Here is a 25,629-nt window from a genome sequence, read left to right on the forward strand (position 1 = left end):
TTCAAGATTCTATTCAGCAGGGGAACAAAGCCGAGGAGTCCAACAGCATCAGCAAAGATTTTCCTCCCTGCATTAGATCAGACTCAAAGGGAGAGGCTAGTGACACCAATAAGGACAGAACATGAGCAAGAGTCACTGCAACTATGCAGAAGAAAATAAATCTGTCATGGAGATGAGACAGCAATAACAGCAAGCTCTCACTGTGCCTGGCAGGCACAGACAGTTTCCACACATGCTCACACACACACCCGCAGGCTCAGATGGGAGTCTCAGCTGAACACGACACTACCAGGGGCTCAGAACAAGCCACAGCATCAGAGTAAAACTTTTCACTCATCTGACACAGCAAACAAATATATCCAATAACCATCATGTCCTCTGGGGTGTGCAGCAGAACAAGAAAAAAAAAAAAAAAAAAAAAGAAAGAGATTTAGAGAAGGAGATTGATAGAATGAGTCCAATCTTATTTTCCACAAAATGTGACACAGCAAGCTTCACTTGCTCTGATGCTTGTCACAGGGTCTTTGTCACCAAGAGACAGTCTGTCCATTTTCTAGGCAAAAGTGGGATTGACTTTAGCAGTTGCTTCTCTTAAGAGCCCTAAATGTAATCCTGCGTATCCAGGAATAAACAGACGTGTTCCATCTTGTTCGACAAGGATAACGTTATGTTGCCTCTCTTCCTTCCCTCACATCTTGTCCATCCTACCTCTAGCTGTAGGATGCCACAGGAATGAAAGAGTTCTTGGCACATGCTGTGAAAGCCATATGTTTGGCAGCAACTTTTTTCAATCTACATGCATACAGCCCAGTCAGTCAGGGTACCATTACCATTTATACTGGTCTGTATGGGGCCAATCACCTCACCAGACCGAGCAATTGACTAGAAGCAACAACAACAAAAAAAAATTTAAAAAATCTAAGAAAACAGCTGAGAGCCACAAAACTTAAGGTGACTCAATAATATCCTTTGTCATAAAACATTAAAGCAAAGTGCCCAGAATTGTTGGGTGCACAGAATTCGCCACTTCCCAGACAGTCTGGTGCCTTGCTTTGGAAATGCTGCATAGCCAGAAGCCATGTACCCTTCCTCCCATGGCACCAGGGCACAGGTCTGCAGAAGCAGCACAGGGCTGTGAAAGAGGATGTTTACAGGGCAGGGAAGGAGGTGGGAGGAGTAGAACAGCATAAAAGCCTCCCGCCTATAGGGTACTCATTTGAATCTGCCACTGGGAGATAACATCTAAACATCTTGGTGTACCTTCAGCAGGTGAGGTGTCACCCTGAAAATTAAAGCCTTCTGATAATGTTTTCACAGTTTCAGTTACTTTCCCATGCAAGTTCTATAACCATAAGTTGTTTATCACATTCCTTCTAAGAAACATCTTTTGATGGATGTGTCTCATGACCAGTGTGCTTGGGAAGTGGTAACTTAATTATCCAATCCCTGGTCATTGTTGAGAATCTATAAATACTGAAGTCAGAGAATAGAGGTTCTGCTTTTCTGTTCTGACACCAAAAGGTATTCATGTGAATCATTTCATATCCTTTAATGACAGTGAGGTGTTGGGGCATGGGTTGGACGCGATGATCTTGAAAGTCTCTTCCAACCTAGTAATTCTGTGATTCTGTGTAAATGGGCTTGAAACCATGATCCAGTTCACAGCACTGCCTTCTCACAAAGCTATCCCTTGGACCCCAGAGAGCACTGCATCTGGAGTGCCCCCACCAGCTGTAACACCAGCACAGGCAAGAGACACAGCACAAGCAGGACTGAATGATGCTGTGGATGTTGTGACCAGCCAACATTGCCCTTAAGTGACAAACCCCTTGGAAATGCTTAGTGCTTTGTCGCGGCGTGGGGTCGATGGTAGGGTGCCGCAACCTTCCCAGAAGCGTCTCCGGGAAAGCCGCGTTGGTCAGCGCCACGCACCCACACAGACACTCACGCAGCTGGACAGATATTGTTGGAGCCAGCAGCAAGGAGTAGAGAGAGGCCTTTGTATGGGTTCCACAAGGAGAATTTATTCCCCCTAGACCAAGAACGGTCCAGGAACAAAGGGCCCATGGCAGGGCTGTGCAACATCTTTTGTACTAGGGGTGGAGAGCAAGTGGGACCAATGAACTTGGGGCCGGGGGGTGGGACAGAGGAGGGTCCAGGGTGCCAGAGCCAACCAGTCTGAGGCAGGGGAGGGATCAGAGAACTTGGGCTAATAGGGGTCCAAGGACGAGGGAAGGTTCTAGGGATAAGGGACGGTCTGAGGAAAGGAGGCAGGGAAGGAACTGCCCAGGGGGAAGGAAAAGGGGCTGGCCAGGGGGAAGGGTAGAACTGGCACCATCAACAGGGATGGACCATGGGGGCGCCTTAACCCTTAAATTATAGTGGCATCCCTCCAAGGGGATTTACCACTCTCCGGGGCAGGGGGCTCACAAATCCCCACAGTGCTTCACACAGCTTAGGTCCAAGGCAGACCCAAATGTATTTAAAGAGTCTGGAGAAAGAAAGATGAGAAAAATACATCTATCATTTCAAGAGCTGGCAGAACTCCTCTTTTGGGGAAATCTACCAAGCAAACTCAGTTTTATTGATTTCAAATGAAAGACAACAAAAAGTAGATTCAAGCCTTTCTTCTGGACATAAAAATGTTTCCAACATGTATTCTATACATTATTGTGAAGGTTCTTTCAGAAGCCATTTTGCTTTTTCCAAGAACTTCACTTCCACAAATAGGAGGTGAACATAGCTTGTATTTATTTGATATTAGCCCTAAATCCTCCCACTCGTCTCAACAACACCAATTCCAATTAGATTTTTGTATTTCTTTCATCTCTGTGTAGAGATGAAATGTTCTTTAACCACTTGGCGTGGTGCCAAGATGAATATTTGCAACAACTCTAATACAACACAGCCTAAATCCTACTCCTGCTAGAAATCGGTGTGTTTTGCAGTAGGGGCAGGGAGGTGCAATAAAAGGAAGTAAAACCTGATTTGATTTTTCTTGTGAGCATAATTTCATAGAATAAAAGTGGGTCAGAATCAAAAGACATCTTTCGATTATTAGATTTTTATTATACTTTAAATTTAATCAAATATAAAGTTATACTGTTTATATTATATAATAATTATTACTATTGAATTATTAGAGAGAACATCGATCTTCTGGTATGAAGAGAGCCTGATCTGTGATGGCAAATGTGAGAGAGAACAGCTCTGGTCACATTTCTCTATGTTTGTAGGTCTCTTTATGTCAGCATGGAACACCAAGGATCCATGTGAAACATTTGCTTTTTCTGGACACTATCAGCCTGAACAAAAGGAGAGATAAAGAGTTTCATAACCAATATTTTGGCTTCAACATTCTTTTTCTCAGCCAACAGCATTTCACAAAATTAGAAATAGTAAAAACAGATTTCTGGTCCCTTACAACCTGCCAGGAAGCTAAAGGACATTAGAAACTTATCAGGTTTCTAGCATCTCAAGCTTTCTTCAGTCATGCGTTCATCTTCCTTTCCTCATGACTTCCTTCAACACTGATAATTTGCAAAAGGCTTGCAGAAACAGGAATGAGGGAGGGAGCAAAAGGTGTCCCCACATCTTTCACCCTCAGTAGGTTTTATGTTCTGACAGTATGGAAACGTAACTAATAGCATAGCATACATCATTCTCGATGAACAGTCATCATCAGGGACACAGGAAAAACACAGAGGGGACGCTCTGAAGATCAGTGGTGCAATTTAGGGACTGGGAGCTGGGAAGTCACACACTTGAGATGCCTGACAAGATTCTGTACTTGTGGTTCTACAAGGATGCTTGCAATGATTAATTCATGGCTTACTGCTGTACCACTACATCTGCAGCAAGTTAACCTCTCTGCCTCAGTTTTCACTTCTGAAAATTATAGATTATAATTGTGGGCTAGGGATTAGTTAATATTTTTAAGGGACCTAAGGCTTGAAAAGGCACAAAACTGCCACCAGCTATTGAGGGGAGGAAAAAACCATTTTGTATGATGCCCATGAAAGTGTAATTCAATACTGTGTGAAAGAATGCACCCAGGCTTGTATATGAGACATGCTGAAATAAAAAGAAAGAAGAAAATACAAGCCTTTAAAGATAAATAGCAACTGTGAAAAGAAGTATATAGCTTGCTTAGAGCCCTATAAATGCCATGGATTTATGAAAAGAACAACAATAATATTATTGTAACTCCTTTCCACCCTTAGATATGGCTCCACAAACAGGTACCACCTGGGAGGTTAAGTGTGAATTTACAATACATTTATTGCTCTACAGTAACTACCCACATGTATGCTTTTACTGTCCAGTAAATACAAGGCAGCTTATAGCACATTCATGGCTCAGCTCATGTAAATTCAACTATATCTGAATCTCAGATCACTATTATTAAAAACACATGTGTCTGAGGTAATAACAACAGCAGGTCCTGTATGACACCAGCAAACAAAACCTGAAATGAAATTCAATATAGCATAATGTAAGGCAATGCAAGATGATGTGAAAATGGCCTTCCTGCAGATCTATGCACTGAACAGGCATTTAAATCTTATTATGCCCAATCATATTGCACTATTTGGGCACATTTCTAGATAGTATAAAGAAACATTATGCCTAGTACTGCTAATTCCCCACATGCAGCAGATGGTTCCACCATAGTGAAAATGTGTGTTTCAAAATCAGACCCTGTGTAGGGAAGGTAATGATGGAAACCGTGGCATCACATTTCAAAGACACAGAGCTCAGTTTAAAAAGAAAAAAAAAACAAACCAAATGCTACATAGGCAGAGAATATGGCAATGATGTACTGAAACTTCTGCAACAAGCAGGGGAGCCAGAAGTGAGATGCTGATGCTTTCCTTACCCTTATCATGTAGGAGAGAGCAGCTGCACAGAGCACAGCTAAGATATGGGGTTCCAAACAACAAAGTTATTTTACATGCTGGGGAATGAGAGAAGTAGAAGTACCAGCTCCAGTGGTAAAGGAAGGCTCAGTAAGCCTGACAAGCAGCAAGGCCACATCCATAACCTAGTGAAGGCAAGAAACACCTTTCTGAACACCTCACACAGCAATGCCATAGCAAGTTCTGACTCTACTGGAGCCCGGTGCAGAAACACTTGGTGTTAGAGGAGACAAACTTGGAATTTCCAAGAAATTTCTTGTCCTAGTTTAGGGCAAATTAGGGGGGAAAACTCCAAATGGGGATTTCCTCCCTTTCTATAGGGAAAGAATGTCAGCTCTTTCTGTTAGGAATTAGAGAGGGCAAAAATATGTACTCAAGGCAAATTATACCATTTCTGTCACAAACTCCCTGCAAGCAGGAGATTGCTTTATTTGATGGAGACTTGGATTTGGCTCACAAACATCCTTGTCAGTTTGTCCCACCCTCCCCTGAATGCAGCCTTTCCTTGGGACCTGACAGCAATCAGCAGAGGCAGCTGCCTTTTACAGATCATGAAAAGCAAAGAAAGATGGCTTTTGTGTCCCTTTATCCTATAAACCTTTAGGTAGATAAATGGGCTTGGCAAACTTCTCACCAGCTCCTGTGAATTCATGTTGTTTGAGTGTGAATGAGGACAACCAGGTCCAGCATTTTATGTTTGATATCCAATGTTCAAAAGGAATTAAATGAGCGTGAGGTTTGGGGCAGGAGGGGAGCAGGGAGGAGTTGAGGCATGGCTTTTCCCCCAGATTCCTTCAAAGAGACTGTCAAAAGACTGCATTGTTTATTCCACCCCTGACTCCTGGCCCGGAGGAAGCCCTCTCATACAGAATTATCTGTGTACCATGATGGCAGGGAGCAGGTCTGTGTGGAGGCTGCGTCTGCTTTCCAAAGCATGGCTGAGCTGAGGAGGAGCTGGGACTGTCACATGAAGTCAGAGGCAGGTTCCAAGTGCCAGTACTCCATGAGCACAGTGCTCAGCATCAGCTGTCCTACAAAGAGAGCAACAGTTCTAACAGGGACTCTATTGCTTGCTTAACAATTTTTAAGCTTAATCATTTTTGCTGTGATTACATCCACATGGTATCTGTTTGAGACTCAGTATTTCTGCATTCCCTCTTGGGATGTAAATGAGCCAAAGGGAGAAGATTCACCAGGATCAACTGCCTCCTCTGCCAAAAGGAGCACATCCCATACCAGCTCCTTCCATGTCCTACACCCCAGTACAGCAGTCGCTTCCTTCCTCAGATCAGAACCCATAATGAAGGCATGTCAAAGCTTCTCGGGAAATAAGTTTTTCATTAAAAAATTCACATTCCCTAAGAAAGTTTCAAAATTGCCACTTTCTGACATTTGTTTTGTTGAAAAATTTATGACCGGTTCTGTGAATATAACATTACATGTGCTGCACAAAAATAAACACTTACAGAAAGCTAGATAATATAAATTTGGAAACCTGTTAATTAGAGCTAAACATATGAAACATATGTCAGTTACTGATATATATTAAAATATAGTTAAATATAGCAGCTTGTTTTCTATCACTACAGCTATGTAATAGCTCACAAAAAATGAGAAGTGTGAGGGGAACATCTTGAGACAGAACATTAGTGTTCATTTTGGTCACTTTATTGGTGTCCCCTGTATATGTACTGAAGAAAAAACATCACTGCTTTTCAGGGACCTTCAGCAAGTAAAATGCAAATACCAATTCTACCTTCTTTATCATGGTCAGCAAATCCTGAATCAAAGGTATTTTCTCAGAGCTGCCATTACTCAACTGTGAGAAAGCCTGCAATGTCTTTGGTAGCAACTTATGTCAGGACATGATTATGCATACAGCATCTATTACCTTGGAATGTGTGTTTGCTATCCACAGAGTCTAGTACTGGTACTTCACCAGAAGTTATAGACACTTTCCTTCAAAGTTAAGAGAGAAATAATTATATAACAAAGGGGTTAGTATCAGTTTTAAGTGAAGAATGTGACACAGCATTAACAGAAATGGGGCCAAACAACCTTTTCCTCTAAGTGTCATTCTTTGCTGGGCAGTAGCCAAACTCCTCATGCAGATGGAGAAAAGATGACAAATGGCCTGTGCTCTACTCTGGAGCCAGTTCCCAAAAGCAGACTGGCCCACTGCACCATTAGTTTTGCCACAGGCAGGGAGCAGGTCTATCTGGAGTCAGCCACCACAAGACCCTGCAAGCACATGTCTGGCTAGCACATTAAAAACTCCCCAGCCAGGCTGAATGGAGCCCAGGCAAAGACATATTTTTACACTGGTGACCAAACTGGATCCACTCATTAGAGCATGGCTGCCAGCAGGAGCCAAACCCAGAGCCTTCAGTTACAGCTGTACAAGTTACTATCTCCAGCCCCAAAGTAAAAACTCATAAGCAGCAACAAAAACCCACCAATAAAATGCACCCACAAACAACAACAACAAAAAAAAAAACCAACCCACAGATATGTTTGATCTAGTTTCCAGCACAACAAAAATGACTACACTGAAAAATTACAGCAGAATAAAGACCCTTAAGCCACAGACATTCTGGTCATATTTTCTCACTAACCTGAGAATCTCATTGGTATCCTCCACGATGGAGTTTGCCCTTTCCCCATCAAAGCTTAGCTAAAAAGCAGAAGCAATCAATAACTCTTCCAAAACAGATACTATTTTCTGCACATGTCAAGAGTTTCTTAAATCGTTTGTATACAACACTTGGATTTTCTCCTCCCAGTGCCCAGAGACTAAGTCCTCATTACACTTAGAGGAATTAAGGAAATCTGAAAGTGTTTATAACATGAGGTGGGCTGTTTCTATCATAGTCAAGACTTCCCTGAATTTAGTTTTACAAATCTAGAACACATATGCATATAAGAAAATCAAATGCTATAAAGTGAACTTGACACTCCTAACTAGTAGCTAATGAATTTCTTTGATAATACTAAAGAGAAAAGTTAAAAATAGTAATAAAAATTATTTGTTCCTATATAAAGAATTAATACTGCAGAAGAAAACCTCTTTGAAGTTTTATCACATTTCATCCTTGCTGAACAGCCGTGGCTTCAGCAGCTGCTACATGGAATGTAACTGTCACTACAGTGAATAAATACCTAAGCACTACTATAATGCAGCTGCCCCCGGTAACAGCATTAGTATAAAGCCTTTAGTGGTCACCACAGACCAAACCAGAAATGCACTCTGACTTTTTAAAAACATGCTTTCATATCAGTGAACATGCTAGCCCATAGTATAAAGCTCATGAACTAGAGCTTATCACTAATTTTTCCTCCTTCTTCAGAACTCAGAAAAGGGAAGTACCTTGTTCATGCTTTATTTTGGCCTCCTCCCTGTAAGACATTTCTAACAAAAAACATGTTCAGGTTCTTTTCCCCTCTGGCCCACTCTTCCAGTACTAAAGAGCTCCTCTCATCTCTCCCCACAGCCAGCACTACCTCAACACCTCTTTCCCCTTTCCCGTGTCTTAACACAACCCTCACACACTCCGAGCAAAACACAGACCCTGGAACAATGCCTGTGGGAAAAGGGACAAGGTAAGATCAACTCCCTCATCTATGCTAGTCTGCAGATTTCATCAGAATACTGATTTCAGGAAGAAAAATGTCCTGTTCACTTTAGTAGGAAACTCCAAGAGCAACAGACCTACACAGATGGACAACAGTGTAATAAACAGAAAGTTGGCAGCATGAAAAGAACACCTGTTGCTGACAAACTATTTTTATTACAGTTTTAAGTCTGAATATCTTGTACTTATTTTAATTTTTTTTTCTTTCTTTTGCAGATCTCAGTTACACATAATCGCAAGTTTTCAAGCCTACTGATTTCCTTAGCAGACAAGCTCTTTTCAAAGAAATGAAAGATGATTCTTTTATAAGGTCACCCTTGGAGAACCTGCCCAAATAGAGATGAAAACATTAACAAGGGCCTGCTCTGTATTCTAGAGAAAAATAATACTTGAAAGGAAGAAAAAAAATCAGACAAGCAAGAGCCAAGTGGGAAGTCTTGCTATCTACCCATACAGCACTTCTGCAAACAAATCGATTTAGTCATCTGCAAGCTTGGCCATAAGCTCCCTGCAGGAACTATAGCTCATGCATACACAAGCCCCAAAGATTTTCTTTCAAAGTTTAATCATATGACAGAAAAATATCACCTGTTTACTGTATATGCTACCTCAAGTTATCTCATAACATCACATTTTTGAAATGGTAAAGGAACCGTGCAGCACTGGCAAAGTGAGAGAAAACATTTAAAATGTTCTATCCATCAGTTATTCAGGATATTCTTTCTAAGAAGGGGAAAAAAACCAAGGGCAGTTATGAAGGAAGATGTGCAAGTGCCCAGAAGTTTAAGCATTTAAGAGAAGAGTACAACTAATATATCAAATACAAAATTCAAATGAACCATTAGGATTTCCTCCTTCCCCCATTGCAAGAATGTTGAGAAAATGTTCTAAAGTAAGTAGATGTGTTTTCTGAAAGGAACCATTTCAGTTTATTTGGGGTTTTTTTGTTTCATTTTTTGATAGATGGTTACTATCCCTCTCCCTCAATATTATTTCAGCTCTAGGTAAGAGTGTTGTGAGAAAGTACTTGATTAAGTACTTGATTTGCTTGTAACTTCATACAGCTCCTGTTTCAGCCTTTCCTCTGCCTTACTTTATGGTCTAGAAAGATTATGAGAAACCTAAAGAGGCACAGTCATCTACCTGAAAAGAATGTAGGGAAACAGCTGTTTTGTCTCAAAAAGCATCTTTTTCCACAGCATTCAATTTCACCTATCCTTGGGGAGCCTTGTTCCTTTTTTAAAAGGAAAATAGCTCAAACTAGGCAAGTCAGTAAATGGTTTATACACCACAGCTATTACCTAACAGTTGAGAAACCTGGCCAAAACTTCCTCAGACTTCAGGAGCCCACTCTCTCAGAGGATGGTCCAACACCACACAGTAGTGCTCAGGTAGCTTTTTAAGAGAATAAAGAAAAATACACACATTTCCCAAAAAGCCTACAGGTGAGGTCAGGAATCAGTACTGAGGAAAAAAAGGCAGGGTATTGCTGCTGAATATAATTTTTCTCCTCAGCTGACAGATAATCCAGAGGGAAACGCTGCATGTCACTTCAGGGCTTTGCAGTGTCACAAAAGGTGCCAAGGCCAGCAAGGCTTTCCTGACATGTGCACTTACTCCCCACCCACCAGTTATTTGTACTGCAGGATCTACAAAACATTTGCTTGAACAGATATGGGGGTTTGTGTGATTACATCCAAATAAAACTGAATTCTTGACATATTATTTAGAGATACAAGGGGAAAAAATATTATACTAATACCAAAGGAAAAAAGAAAACACGCTCACAAAAGAAAGAAACAGAAAAAAAATTACACATTTTCTACACAGGCATACCCTGGAAATGGCTGAATTACATTCAAACTTTTTTTTGAGAGAACAAAGGGAGTCCAGCTCATGTCAGACAGTTGAAAAATTCAGACTCAACAGGTACAATCAGCAAACACTATAAGAAATGAGAGTCATGATATGAGCTATAAGTTTGCCCTTAACACCTCTGTGATGCCAGGTGCATATTTTATGTCACTGTACAATACAGTTGCAATAATAGACAACCACGTGATAGAGGTATCTTGTGCTGTGACTGATCCACAAAGCACCTCCTCTCCTCTATCTTTATTATAGCATTGTACTGAAGACAGAGAAAAGCCAGCATGTACCAGCCCACCATCACTAAGCATGTTTCAGGAGAGCCTGACCTAGATGAGTAATGCTGTATTTCCACCACATTTTCCTTCCCTTTCAGCCATTTCTTCTTCCTCAGTCTCCACTCCATTGGTTGGAAAGCAACAACTACTCAAATAATTTTTTAAACACCTTTTGGCTTCAATTTGTGCTCTCCAAAACGGGTCTTAAATCAGAAAAAGAAAAGTGAAACCAAATCTCTACCACATTATCTTACATGGTAAGCAGTACACAGAAGCAACCAGCCAGCTCCATGTTAAAAGGCTGAAGGAGGAAGATTTGCAGTATCAAGGAAAAACCAATCTCTTGCATCCATTTTTAGGCAATCAGCCTGATTATCCAGAGCAGCTAAGCTAGCAGCTCTCAGATTGTCAGTATTATATTCTCAGTCCTCGTGCTCTGGTGTCCAGTTTCATGCTACTACATTTCAATGTTGTAGTGTAGAGCTGCTTATTTAGACTTTTCATTTGGCTTTAGTCACTGTTCCTATTACCAGGGATCAAGAAGATTCAAATGTGCATATTAACACCCCTGGCAGCTTTTCTAGAGCAAAACAAATACCATCTTTGAGTTGCGCTTGCCAACATCTAACTTTTTTTAAGTATACATCCATATTGCCTGGCATAAAGGCAGAGAGCCACCTTGGGAGGGCCTAAACTCTCCCTTCCCCCAGAGGTATATCCCCCAGAGGTATACAAATACAAAAAAAAAAAAAAGAAAATCAGAAGGCTTTGTGATTACTCCGTGGCACACTGAGCCTGTAAAACTAAACCCATTTTATTTCATCATATTCAAATCCCCACAGTTCCAGTGAAATTTAATTACACCTTCACTTTGCATAATTAAACAGCCATTTCATGGCTTTCTAAAGCATATAAAATGACTGATGAGTGTAGTGGTAAAACTTTCAAAAGTACTAAGAGATTTAGGAAGCTACAGGTATGTCTAGACAGCAGCTAACTTGCATAAAAGGAGCAGTATTATTTTGTTTGCCCAGTGGGATTAAGTAGCTCTCTCCATTTGCCACATTTTAGCAGTTCAGCTATATCTGGTATTTTATCTACCCCATTTACAGCTAGCTCAAGTAACTGCATTATGTAGAACAGATATATGTAAAATCCTGGTGATTTATTGGATGGGACTCAATGTTTTAACCACAAAGGAACTTTCAGAAGGTTCATAGTTTGGTGAAGCAGCAGCTATGAACACTGAGTCAAACCTTTAGCACTGATTCATGCCAGTACATTAATTAAGAAACATTTTTTCCCCTCCCTCCACACTGAAAAAAACAGGTATTATGTGACATTTTTTCTCTCATTTTGTATATTCCCTGAAAAGCTTCTTAGTTCAAATTCACCATATTTTAGGTTTCTTCTTTCCTGGTTTTCTATGCCATGTTGGTCCTTGTGGTATCCAAGTCAGCTGTCTTTAATTCATTCCTCATTGAGAAGGGGTGGTAATGAGCTGTGGCATCTCTAACAGCACAGCACAAAAGCTTTTTCTAACTTTTCTCCTTTTGGAAAACTGATATTTTGTAAGCAGCTAGAATATTCACACATACCAAGTAGTATGTGGATTTTTTGGTCTCTCTCTCATTCCCTTGTTTTTTCAAAGAGACTTCCTTTGCTGATAGAATGGTTTCTGAAGCTAAAGGATGCATCTTACAGAATCCTTTCTTTATACAGCTGCACAGGTGATAGGGACTTTCAGTCAAAACGCTGCACACAGAACATAATTAACAACAGTCTGCTTTGAGAAAGTATTTGCTTTACATACTAGGTGAAAAGCAATGGTTTTTACCATTCTCAGAAACTCTACAAAAAGCCTTTACTATGCCCAGAATACTACCACTTTATATGCAAAATTATTCAAATAAAGCAACCAAGGATAACACAAGTTGATTTGCCTATAGCAGACTTTTCTTTTTAATTCAGACTTGTTTTAACAAGTCAGTAAGCCATAACTTAAGATAGCATTTCTATGCCCAATACATAATCTTCTATCTTGTAAGAAAACTAGAAAAAACATTAATTAGGACTCCTGTCTGAAAAGTACATCGTGCTGCACTCCAAGTAGTAAAACAGATGTTTTAACTTATTTTACACATTTCTATTTGAATACAATCCTAAGGTAAAATGGTAAAGACTAAAAGTAAAAAAAAAACACAGATGGGGTAATATATACATAACAAAATGTGAAAGTATAAATAATGCAAGCATATGGCATACATGTGAAACTGCTTGGATGATCAGGCAAAAGTCAAATGAGAGCAGCATTTCCTGTTTTAATCTTCAGTCATAAAATGGACAGTCTTCTTGGATTTTATACAAATGCTAGAATAGTCCTTTTTCTTGACAATTACCACACTCCCTAGACAAAACACTTTTTACTGTTATTCAGGGCCTAAAAATGCCCCTTAGCTTGGCCCAGTCACTGGAGATTGTGCAGAGCACACAGACCTGATCACAGCAGCTTTGTGATTTAGCGTTTCCAGAGATCCACATGTATCTGGTAGCAGTGCATAGAAAAGGTCACCTAAGTTTATAGCATGCACATGGATAGAATAACAATACAGGAGAAATCTCTATTGAGGAAAAACAACCTTGAAATCCCACCAGATTGCATAAACTAAAAATGTTGCCAGAAGCCAACACAGACAGAAGTAGAAATTGCTGAAAAACAGTTCTCCAACGAACAGCTGACATACACAAATATAAAACCGAATTAAAAAAAATAAGCAACCTACTTTTCCTTGGACAATCCAGCTTGAGGAGCTGCAGCCCCAGGCATATCCTGCCACCTTTACAGGCCCACAGCTGAGGGACCCCTAAAAAGCTCTTTTCACACCTGGAGCCAACTGGACCTTCAGCCGATAGGTGCCCCAGATGAGCCGCTGCAGCTCGCAGGAGCTTCACTCACCCCTTTGCAGGAGGCTGCCGGTTCTGCAAGGGATGGAGGAAAGTGCACACACCAACACCTCAGCTGCCCCACCACAAACTCCCTGTTTCAATGGAAACCTGCCTTTAACATTGGTTTAAGCTCCCCTCCCTGAACTGGCTGAGGTACAAGTGTTTCTTTCTTTTGTGCAGAGAGAAAAACACCAGGCACACACATTTTCTATGCTGTTGCTGGAAAATTTGTCACCACTAAAATGTCACAAGTGTTACATCCATGGCAATAGAGCAAGTGTCTGAAGAGCACAGCTGAGCACCAGGGTCCTTCTCATCCTCCTGCTTTATGTGAGTTCTTCTTCTGTGGATGAGGAGCTGTCTGCCAGCCATGCACAGGGAATTATGTCCTACTTGCATTTGCTGACTTGCCTGTGCCATAGGCAACACTGCAAACTACAAAAGCATTTGCCACCCAGCTTCCTTTTACTCAAGAACGATGGCAGTTAGGACAGGTGGAGAAAGAAAACAGGGAGGAAATTCATTTAACTGTTCCAGCAATTTAAGACTAACTCTTGGAAACGAAGCTGTAGCGTTCCCTGCAAGTGTCATCACTACAAAGCCAGCGACGAACACAAAGGATTTAAAAAACAATCCTCAGTTACAAATGCACATTGATTTTCAATAAAGCCATTTGAACTTTTTTTTTTTGCTTGCACTGCAGGTTGACTGTCACTGCTGATTTACAGACAAGATATCCTCATATAATATTATTACTACTATTATTTTGTATGTGTTAAGTATTTTTTTGAGCATTTCTACTTCCAACAGTGGGGAAAATAATACGAAAAAAAAAAAAAAAAAAAAAAGAAGAGAAGAGAAGAATGCAATTTGATTTTCTTTTATTTCCTGTTGGAATTGCTGGGAAAGCTGAAAGAACACATAGTCTTACCAGATAAAGAGGCATTTGTTTTGAAATAGCAATACAGATCATATTGGCTTTCCACCAGCAATGTCACTAAGAAACTGACCACAGGAAATTAAGAATAGACAGCTCTGAGAAAGCTCTTCATGATTCATATTCAAGGTGAGTGGCTAATTTTTTCTTCCTCGTTCAGCAACTTTCCACTACAAAACACCCATATACTAGAAGGCTGTCATGCAAGAGGCAGAGGTCATGCAAAGAAATTAAAGTAATACAACTGGCTGATATAGGTCAACCTGGTGATTTCAAACCTTTCAATTCAGGACTGCCTTAATTTGTTCAGCCATCAAGTAGGATAGCCCCTGAAAGAGCAATCACAGTAAAAATGTATGAATAGGATCTTGGAAAGGATGCAAAGAGCACCTATTTGGTGATGCTGGATGCTTCACACACGCATCCTGGGAAATGCAAAAGGAGGAAACCTTAGAACAAAACTCTTGACTATTTTTCATCCACACACAGTACCTATGGGATCTGATTTCACTTTCCAAACAGATGTAGCTACAGCTGCTTCACTTGCAAGGTGTCTCCTAACACTATTGATGAATAGCCCTACATTTATCTCCCAGGGACATTGATCAGAAGGGGATCTGCTTTGTGCTCCAGATTTCAGTAAAACTGCCTAAAACCATGAAACACCACAGACAACCAAGGGCTCACCTGGGAGGGATCATGTCATTTTTATGATTCCTAAATAGTTTTCAGGCACTGTCAAAACAAAAGTGAGCATGCATTTGGAATAGCTAACAGTGACAGAGAGTTACACACTGGAAGTAGGTCTTTCAAGCTGTGTCTCCTTCAGGTGCTCAGACCCTCAGCTCTTTGCCAGGATGCCACAGTGAGGGCTGCATTAGGGCCAGGAATCTGCTACAGTCATCGATTCGACCTTTTACCCATTACTATCAATACTTAAATATTTCGTGACAGTATTTGACAGGGGTAAATGAGATGATCTGGATAATTGTAGACTTCTCAGCCCTACTTGAAACCAGAGGAAAATAATGAAGCATTTGATACAGAATGCAGCTAAGAAGAAGTGATGAAAGGTTGTGTGATGTCAAATAATGTGGATTTATGAAGAAGAATAGAACTTTCCAAGCAATTGTTTACCTTTTTTAAGAAAAGGACAAGTTTCAGTGAGAACAGCAATAATATACTCAGCCTTCTGTAGGGTATTTGACTTGCTAGTCCTGATAGAGGAGATCAAATAATACAGGGTCAACACAGTTAGCACTTAATGTGCTAAAAACAGTCAGTCAAGCTTCATCTTAGTAATTCGAACTAGTTATAGTTGAGAAGTCATCACAAAGTAGGGACTCCTTATATAGGGAGGACCCCAAGGATTTGCCTCTTGGACATACAGTGCTGACACTTCTCAGGACACAAGAGAAAATAGAGCCTCCCCACTGAGAAAGGCAGTAGAGCTGAAGATTAGGGAGGTGGTCAGAAACAAAAACACATCTTTGCTATAGAGCATTCAAAGAGTCACATGTATTTCAGGACAGCCAAATGTACATGTCAAAAAACACAGACAGTCTAAAAGCAAAGAGTGAAAGCCAAAGTAAAAAAAAAAAAAAAAAAAAAAAAGATATTTAAAAAACATTTCTCCAGGCATTGGCTCCCACATTCACTCCTCCTTGTGGTGCAACTAGTAATCATGCAGCAGGGGGCTGGCTAGTTGTCTATGCAGAGTTAGTTTTCTGTCTGTAAATTTTGGAGGCTTTAAATAAAAATACCGAAGAAAAGGTTCCAGACATTATGTGGCAGTCCTAAGGCTCCAGCTAGCTAACACAAGGAGAAGGGAAACAAGAGAAACCTCCCAGGAGATGCAGAGAGGATAAAAGGGAATGTTACTTGTTCCAAAAAGTGCCCCACTGATGACCGTAGACTTCTCCTAGTTCCTGATGCTGTGGAAAAGCCATAGATGCCATGGGCATCTCTGCGTGTTGCCTCATCATTTTTGACAAGTGAGCTCTAGGTTAGAAATGACAGGTCACAGAGTGAATCCAGAAAGTATCCTTCCTCAGGACAGCACCTCCGTATGTGTTTAAAGTATACTACTGCACTTGAAGTGTAGCTAAGTATGTTACCTGCCTCTGATTTTTGTGCTGAAGAATGATGGCTTCGAGAACATGCTTAAATCAGTGTCAGAATCCTTCACTTCTTGGCTGAGCAATTAGTGTCAAGTCAGGGAAGGGGAGCATATTTTTATTGTGAGAACATATGCCCAGGGAGAGTAGGACTGAGCCCAAAAATCATCAAATATGGTCCTGAATGTTGCCTGAGGGTAAATTTCAAGTTGTGTCAACTTGGCCCACATTCGAAGGAGTAACTTCAGGCAGACAGGCGGGAGTAACCTGCCAGCCTTGAGAGCCATCCATTACATCCTCCCTGACACAGAAGGAAGCAGGTTAATTTTGATTCAGACAGCCCAGCAAAATCCTACTTGTACAAAGTGAGCCATTCTTCAAGGCTTGTTTTGAAAGGCTTTTTTTTATAATGGTTAAATAACTATTTGTTTTTGTGCTGTTATCAATCATCGTGGTGAACGGCCAGTGATAACTGAAAAAATTGGATGTGTTCAGAAAGAAAGAATACCTGGGGACCAGGCTATAAACATCCTTCAAAAAGAAAGCATCCTCTGTGGAAAGCTGATTTTCATTCTTTCCAAACACATATCCTAGTCACACCGGCTCTTTGTGAATAAACAGTTTAGCTGCTTTAATTAAGGCAATACAGCTAAGCTATCACATCCAGCCAAGCTAATGTGACTTCTGCTGAACAATAATGGTAAAAGTATTATTCCCTGAAATTTGGATGAGGGACAGTTTTACTAACTACTTTTTTTCTAGTCCGTCCATCATCACTCTTGTGCAAGAACAAGTTTGTGCTCTCCTCTGTACTGAAACCCACTGAGCTAGAAAATGTAAAGACTAGAAATATCTACTCATCAATCCCTGTTAAAGCCTCACTTTAGGAGATATCCAGTAAAAAATGTCCTGGTTTTAAAAGCTGAAGTCTGATATCACCATTCTCCCCTCTCCCTCCTCTCCTTTTCAAGGCATACAGTAAGTTTCAGCAGTTTCAGAAGGAACTGTCTATCACAATAGTTGAAACTCTGGCAAGTATGTCTAATTATGGAGAAGAAAACAGTGCTGCTCTAGGTTTCAGTACTTGCAGGCAAAGAACAATGTCTCATCCTTCAAAAATAAGCAATGAAAGATAGTACTCTACATATTGTATAGGGATATTCTAATTAAAGAATCTAAAAAATATTTATGAACATAAGGACAAAATCCACAAGAGCATTAGGAGAATTTCTCAGCACAGGCAAAAACACCAAGGCAAAACTATTCCTGACAGTCATGAGCAGTGTGTCCTGGAGACTTCCAGAAAAATATCTGTTCCTTTAATAAGAAACCAGCCTGGAGAACTTCATATCCAGGACTGCAAAACTGAGGGGCCAAGACCAAGCTTAGAATTTGAGCACTAAATAAAAAGATTACAAATTTTCAAGTTTAATGAAAATTGTTTCTGTAAGGATTTAAACATGCTTTCATGTCTCTCCTGCCCTTGGGCTACCTCAGCATGCAGTACCCACCTCAGTCCATGAGCCACACCCCCCACAGTGTTGCAGCGTTTGAGTGGACTCCAATATCCACGCAGCTAGTCCAGAAAAGCTCCTCCAGCCCACAGCATCTCCCTGTTTGTGTACAGATCCCTACTCTTGGGTTAGCTTCAACAAGTTTACATGAACTGTAGTTGTACCTTTGAACTTCAGTGTTAGTATAGGAAATTAGCTGAGGTGACATGCACAGCCAAGGCACCCCTTGGTGCTGCTGGTAACACTGCTGGGACATCTGTCCTCTGCAGCACATGCATCCCTAGAGAGATGTCTTTGTCCCCCCCCCCCCCTCTTTCTGACCTGAATCTCTCTTGTCACACCTCCTGGAGCACAACAGAGGAACCTGGCCAGATGTTTCAATTTCCTCATATTCACAGCTTTGATTGCATTAGACTAGACAGGATTTCTCCACTGGCACTACCCGGGGGTAATGTGAAATGAGTTATGAACATTAACCACTCTGTGGTGTACATATCTGATGCCAAGGAAACCTTAATGGGGTCAAGTGGAATTTCATGCTTGAAGAAGCTCATATGCTTGGACATGACCCAACTTCCGAAAATGAGAAGGTTTTGTGTCTGTAAAAAGGCTTTGGAGATGTAGTTCCTAGTAGAAAGTGACTGCTGTGTGAGGAAGCCTGGTATAACCCGTCCCAAAGGGGAGTCCTGCGCACAGAGGCAGCTTTTTGTCATTTACATCACAAACTGTTTGGCACATTAAATGGCTCTTATTCTTTCTGAAAGACCAACTACAGCAGCCTAGAATGTTTGATTCATTTATTTAAATGGATAAGCTGATCTACAAAGGAAAGAAAAATAATCTGAGGTTTTACTTTTGAGTAGGTGGTAACCATGACTTGGCTCTTCATGTGATCTCACATTTCAGCTACTTAAGAGTAGAGGACACATCATCTCTTCTTAAATGAAAAGCTGAAGCTTTGATAAAATCTTCTAAATTGTTGTGTAGCAGCACGAGTGAAGCCTCACTCCTGCACACACCTCTTCCCAGGGTGAGTGCCTGCAGGCGCTCTAGTGTCTGCTCTGCTTTAACACAGCGCTGCCCTCGCTGGTGTATCAGAAAGGTTTCAGATACCCTATTTAAACACATAAGGACTTGATGCCTTTGAAATCTCCACCCTCAGTCAAACCAGACTGACACTGTCTGAACCCAACACGTTCAAAAGTGACAGGGACAGGAGAGAGGGAGAACAGTCAGATAGAAAGAGCGACCACATTTCTCATTTTGTTGAGAAATCAGACTAAAAATCATTAGCTAATTAAGATGATCATTTTTGCAGTCGAAACACAATATGTTGGTATTGACTGCTATATGCATAATCAATAATAATATTTAACATTACTATAGCACTTTTAGTATGCAGCATGCGCTGATTCAAGCACTGACCAAGCAGTACAAAAGATGAAATTCTGTTGTCTGCACTTTTTTTACATAATGACAAGGGAGACTTGTCTGATAAAGCCTGGACTAGAAGGAGTTAACATGGAGTGCACTCTTATCATGAAAGAATGTGCAATTGTCTTAAGATAAAATACATTTATTTTCTTTTAAGCACAGTAGCTTGCCCAATATGCACTCCATTACATCTTCCTGCCAAAGATTTGATCCAAGCCTGCTCTACATTTATTAAGTTTGCTTTGTGTAAATTTGTGGATTTAATAACAGAGGAACTTTGGGAGCAGAGTGTCCAGCAATCCATTTACTGCTGGCAGAGGCCGGTTACCACATGCTTCAAAGGAAAGCACAAGAAACCCTTTGTAGACTTGTAGGGAATAGCCTGTTCAGAGAAAAAGCCCTAATTAGTTCAGAAGATGGCTTGTACCCTGAAGCACAGGAGGCATTCGACGGTAATTAAATATAAAGAAAATTAGCGTGTAGTTCATGAACCACACAAGCAAGACGACACAATGCCTGGTAGCACTGAATTGAACTATTCTGGACGCCTAGAAATTAATACTTTTGTTATTAATGTGACCTTTTCCTCAGCCCCAATTTAAGTCTGGAAGAAAAGTAGAAGGATGAGAATTCAGCAAGTACAAGAGAAGCCAAAGCTTGCCAATGACAAACATGGTGTGAGGAAGAGGAGAAGCAGCAACTGCTGATTGACCTTGCCCTGGCACCCAACAGCACGGGATGCAGGGAGCTTCCCTTGTGCCTGTTTTCACCCAAATTGCGTGGGAGACACGCCAAACAGAGCACCAGATGGTTCCCACTTTGAAGAAAAAGGTGGAAAATATTCCAAACAGCAGCTGAAGTTATTCAGGGAAAAAGAAAAAACAATGGAATGCATCACGAAGGAGGACATCAGCTAGAAAACATGCCAGACAGGCTGGATGGAAGCAGGGAATGGCAAGGAGAGATGTAGAGAAAAGCAGTTGAAATGTGAATTTCCTACTGTACTCCAGTAAGGTCCTACTAGAAGCCTGAACAAAGAGATGTAAAAAGAGCCAGACATGCAGGACATGCAGGCAGGAGCCTGGCAAGCCAATTAAAAAGAAGCACTGAAAGGATGAGAGACAGGTAAAATGATCTTGTCAGTATAATACAAGAGGTAAAGTGTGAGTGATACAGACTATGCGAATAACAATAGCATCTCAAGTGCAAATAGATACTCCTCCCCACCAACATATGAGGCATTAGAGAGAAGCATCAGTGGATATAAAAAGGATGTGCAGAGCAAATTCAAACCTGTGTTAAAGACTGCAGTGCTTGCCAGCAGATTCTACCATCAGGGCATGTCAGGTTCTGTTTTTTCCCAAGCCAGGCTACATTTTACAAGGATGGGATGTCTGTCTGGAGGGAGTGAGGAGGCTTGTATCTTTTCTGCCTGCCTCAGCCTAGAAGAATCTTTCCTTTAGGGCCATAATGTCTCATTACAAATGTCCCCAAAAAGGTTTTGCTCTTCTTCCTATCACGCCTGCACCAGAGGACCTTACACTTAATGCTATGAAACTCATCCCACTTCTATATTTCAGTGTCCACCATGACCTATTTCTGCTCATGTAATAGTCTAATCCTTGTCTCTATTGAAAGTACCTCCTAATTTTTATCATTATATCTTCTCAAGAACATTGATTTTTTCAGTGTTGCTATTATTTTTCAAATTGTGTATCAGTTCTCCTTTGAGAGTCCCTGTGAAATGCATCCTCCTACTCTCAGGTCTCCTGTTTTTCCTTTGCAATTAAACTTTTATGTTTTAGTTCCTTAACATTGCTTACAGCCTGAGATGTGATTTCAGACCCTTTTTCCATGTGAGCATTTCTCTGACATTTGACAAGGCATGGCCCCAGTGTCCCAGAACAAGCCCCATAACCCCTGGGAGCAGCAATCCCACTGAGTGACCATCCTTCCTGCTTCAGTGAAGAGTCCTGGAACTTTGGAAGAGGAAAAAAGGTGAATTTCAAAATCCCAGTATTTTTCACAGCAACACAATTCCTATGTCATTTCAATTTTCATCATTTATAAACCAAGCAACAAAAGCCAGGAGCAGTGGGGAGGCAGAGCAGGGTGACTACCTTGCCAGACCTGGCAGACGGCTGCATTCATGCTCCTGGTATCTGATACAACAAAGGCACACTCAGCTAATCCCTGCTGGCAGCTACCATTTCTGCTTCTGCTTCTAGTGGCAACACAAGGCAGCTAATATCCCTTAAATGCCTGGGAGATTCATGTGAAAAGAAATATGGGCACCTAACTGGGAAAAACACTACAGAGCCATGAATCCCATGTTAAGTTAGGAAAGACCTAAAGCACAGTATTGCAGGCAAAAAAAAGTGAATATATATATAAATGGTGATGAGCTGCATGTTTACAGACACTCATCTTTAAGCAAGATACCTTTTGTCTTTAATTAACACATGCAGCTTTTTATATATGCCAATGCAGACAAACAAAGCAATCAATAATCTTGCTCAAACAGTAGATATCAAGCCTGAATTATTTTTTTCAGGAGTTTATCAAATATAAAGTGAAAGCCATAATGCTGTCTTAAAAAGCTATTCATAAATTAGGAATGACACAAGCAAGGCTTTACAAGTGTACAAAAATGCAGAAACCACCTTAAGTATAAGAAGACCACCATAATTATTTGCCTGCTGTTCAGACTCTCTTAAAGATGCTTATTTGTCTGCACTCTGCTGGGAACCAAGGTCTGGCAGCGTGGCTCAGTTCCTCCCTGCAGGTTTGGCTGCAGACCCCACAGTCAGTTCCTGAATCAAACCGCTCCAGAGTCTGGGGCAGGTAGTGCAAAGGTAGCCTAGCCTAAGCCTTAACAAGATCTGACCTCGGCTGGGCTCAGCTCATCCGCATCCCACCTTGGTGCTGGTCTGGGTGTTTCAACCACCTGGAGTCCCCAGAGCAATAGGATTTTCAAAAAGCCTATTTTAGTTAGAGCCACAAGACTGGTGAGAAGGGAGTTCTCTTATGTGTGGAGCCTATACTCTTTCTCCTGTGCCTCCTCCTGCAGGTCCATCCCAGGGCCAGCCTGCTCCTGTCCTTCCCTGCTTGGGAAGCAGCAGCTCTGCAGCAGACCAGGCTGAGGCCCAGGCAGGCTGGGGCAGAAGCCAGCACAAATCCTTGTGGCTTCCACACCAACCACTTGCTGGGCAAGGCACAACCCTGATTCTACCTCCTTTCTAACCCAAAGAACAGCTTATATCAGTTTACATTTCCAAGACTATCATGGCAAGGAAAAGTGCCAGAAAGTTCCTTGTTTTGAAATGAAAGCCTTCTTTACACGTTTAGCTCCTCCAAACAAATGCAGCCTAGACCACGTCAGAGAGGCCTGAAGTCTAGCTCTGTGCAAGTGAGAGAAAAACTCGGGGCCTAAATCTTCTCAAAATACATGTTGCATGTCTATGATTACCGATGGAAATGTGCCATAATGTGCATCAATCTAATTTTGGAAACAAAATGTCCAACCGGATGGCACATTGCTAATTTCTTCCTCCTTCCCTGTGATTTCCTGCAGCCCGAGTCCCTCCCTGCATCTCTGCATGTCCACAGCCATCAGAAGCGCTGCCTCCTGGACCCTGAGCACTCGGGCACTCTGACAGGAGCCAGCGCTCCTGATCGATGCCAGCGCTGCCAGAGGAGGCCTTGATGAGATTTACACACTACAGGACTTGGTGCTTTCCTTTCTCTCCCTCTCCCCAGCCACATCTCTGCAACATGTCCCAAGCCATTGTTGTCTGTTTCTGTCACTGTGCCATTAACCTAATTAGCAAGAGGAAACAAGAAATCAAGACAGTGTTTAGTGTGCTGAATTTCCAGAATGATTTGCTGCAGCTTTTGTCTGTACACAACAAGAGGATGTCACAAGAAGAGAAAAGCCAAAAGTTTATCTAAATTAATCTCTTGGAATCAGCAATAAGAAACAAACAGAAGCACTCAATAGAAAGGTTTATTAATTTCTGCATTAGTCTTGATTTTAATTTTTTGTAAGGAAAAAAAAGTATTAACAATGTGTTAAACATTCAAGATTTAAAATTTCAGCATTATGCAAACCTGTAGTTACATAGCAAAGATATTAAAATATTAACATCTTGTAATTTTTTTCTTTTTGAGGAGCTGGCCGTGACTCTTTTAGCATGTATTTGCCCGGTTTATCAAGTTTAACAATTGTGGTGTGTCTCTGGACTATAGGGCTAATGTAATTAAATCCTATTAACACATCAGGAATAAAATCCTTTAATAGGCACATGAGGCTTTGAGAGGCAGCTCATTCCTGAGCAGATTTAATATCCTTAAATTAAGCAAGTGTGAATGGGAGGATGAATCTTATTAAAAACTTAAATCTGATTATATTTGAAAATTATTGGTTTCTTAATGTAATAAATTATCCAATACAGACTAGAACAAATAATATATCCTAGCTTCACATAACTCCACTCTATAACAAGTGACAAACGAAATTAAGAATGACTGTGGGGCAAAAAGGAAGGTCTTTTTATAAAAGTCATTTTGCATAATGAAATACTTAAATCATTTTAACAAACAGTGGGGGAGGGGACAAAAGATATATATGCAGATGAGGGTATCAGAACAGGACTCATTTTTCCTCTTCAAAAAGGAAACTCAAAGACAGTCAGATTGGGTTTTTTTCCTCTAAAAATGCTATTCTGACGAATTTGTTGTAATTTTTGAAAAGAAAAGATGAAGCTTATGTTGGTGGGAGCTGATTCCTTTTCCAGAAGGCTAATGCAAATGTAAACCATCTGCCACACATTCTGCTGATAAAGCTGTACTTCCGAACAATGGACCTACAGCACTGGAATACTAAAACATTAACTCAACATTAGGAAAAGTTTTGAAAGAGATTGTAACTTTCATAAATATAGGTGTTTTTACTTCCCCTTCATGCAAGGTGAAATTATTTAAGATAGATAGATAGATAGATAGATAAACAGATCTGTATATACGCACATTTTCTTATGTAACAGGTATGGGGCATATATCAGGAATACTCAGGAAGAGGTAAGGGAGTCAGTTAATGGGATCCTTTGCTAAAGTATAAATCACATTTAATCAGCTATATAAACAGAAATATCTCAAAGTTTATAAACAGCATTGCTACTTTAAATGAAAGCTGGAATTGCCATTAGTCCCTGAACACAATTAGGTCTCTTTCTTTCAACTTCAAATGGGACCATTTCAAACCCTTAGCAAGAAACAGAAAAACAAGAAGTATTTGGTCAATCAGTAGTCTGAGGTCGTTACTCAGGATGGTGGACACCATCCAATCCCCAATAAATCCAGTGGAAAGTCACAGTAGATTTTAAATCTGGACCTATGTGACACATTTATGAGTGGAAAAACTGGGTATCGGAAAGCTTTACTTTCAAATCAGAGTAACCAAAACAATTTACTGTGAATGTATGCAAACAAAAATAGTTGACCTAAAAAAAACACAAGAAAAATACCCTTATGGAGATAAAAAACTACACAGTTGATTAAACAACGTGCAACAAAATGCTTTCTTAAACTGCTTTGATGATGGTAGGTGCCAATATAAGAATTTCTAGTGAAAGAATTTATGATCTTTCTATCATGTAATGCATTAGCTTAAAAGTGTTCCCCTATTTCAGCACAGTAAAATACTCTCAAGTGCATTTCAGGCATAGCATAGGGCATCATATATGTATTCACCAGATCAGATCTGGATACAAAGTAATTTGATCTTAAATTGCTAATGATTTAACCAGAAGACTTCAATATCCAGTAGTTCACCTAACTATGTTAATTATTCAAGCATCAAGCTGTGGGGAAGGCCAAAACTGTATAATCACAAGTTAAAATTTCTCTAAAATGCAACACCAGTAACACAAGAAAATAGCAGATACCTATGTGTTGAATAGACAAAATAGATCATTCTAGAATA

General features: G+C 40.6%; 1 long non-coding RNA gene across 3 annotated transcripts in view; it reads right to left on the reverse strand.

Annotated features, from left to right (window-relative positions):
- Positions 1 to 25,629, reverse strand: part of LOC111932773 (uncharacterized) — a 78,093-nt gene that overhangs the window by 17,758 nt on the left and 34,706 nt on the right. For 2 of the 3 annotated variants that reach the window (XR_015273786.1, XR_015273785.1), the window contains exon 1: positions 13,482 to 13,539. The exons of the other annotated variant lie outside the window; for it this stretch is intronic. This is a non-coding gene — a long non-coding RNA (uncharacterized LOC111932773). Of the gene's footprint in view, positions 1 to 13,481; positions 13,540 to 25,629 lie in introns of those variants that run through there. 3 annotated transcript variants of the gene reach the window in all.

Source organism: Cyanistes caeruleus, chromosome 9 (genome assembly GCF_971803275.1).
Source record: "Cyanistes caeruleus chromosome 9, bCyaCae1.hap1.1, whole genome shotgun sequence".
Taxonomy (NCBI): Eukaryota; Metazoa; Chordata; class Aves; order Passeriformes; family Paridae; genus Cyanistes; species Cyanistes caeruleus.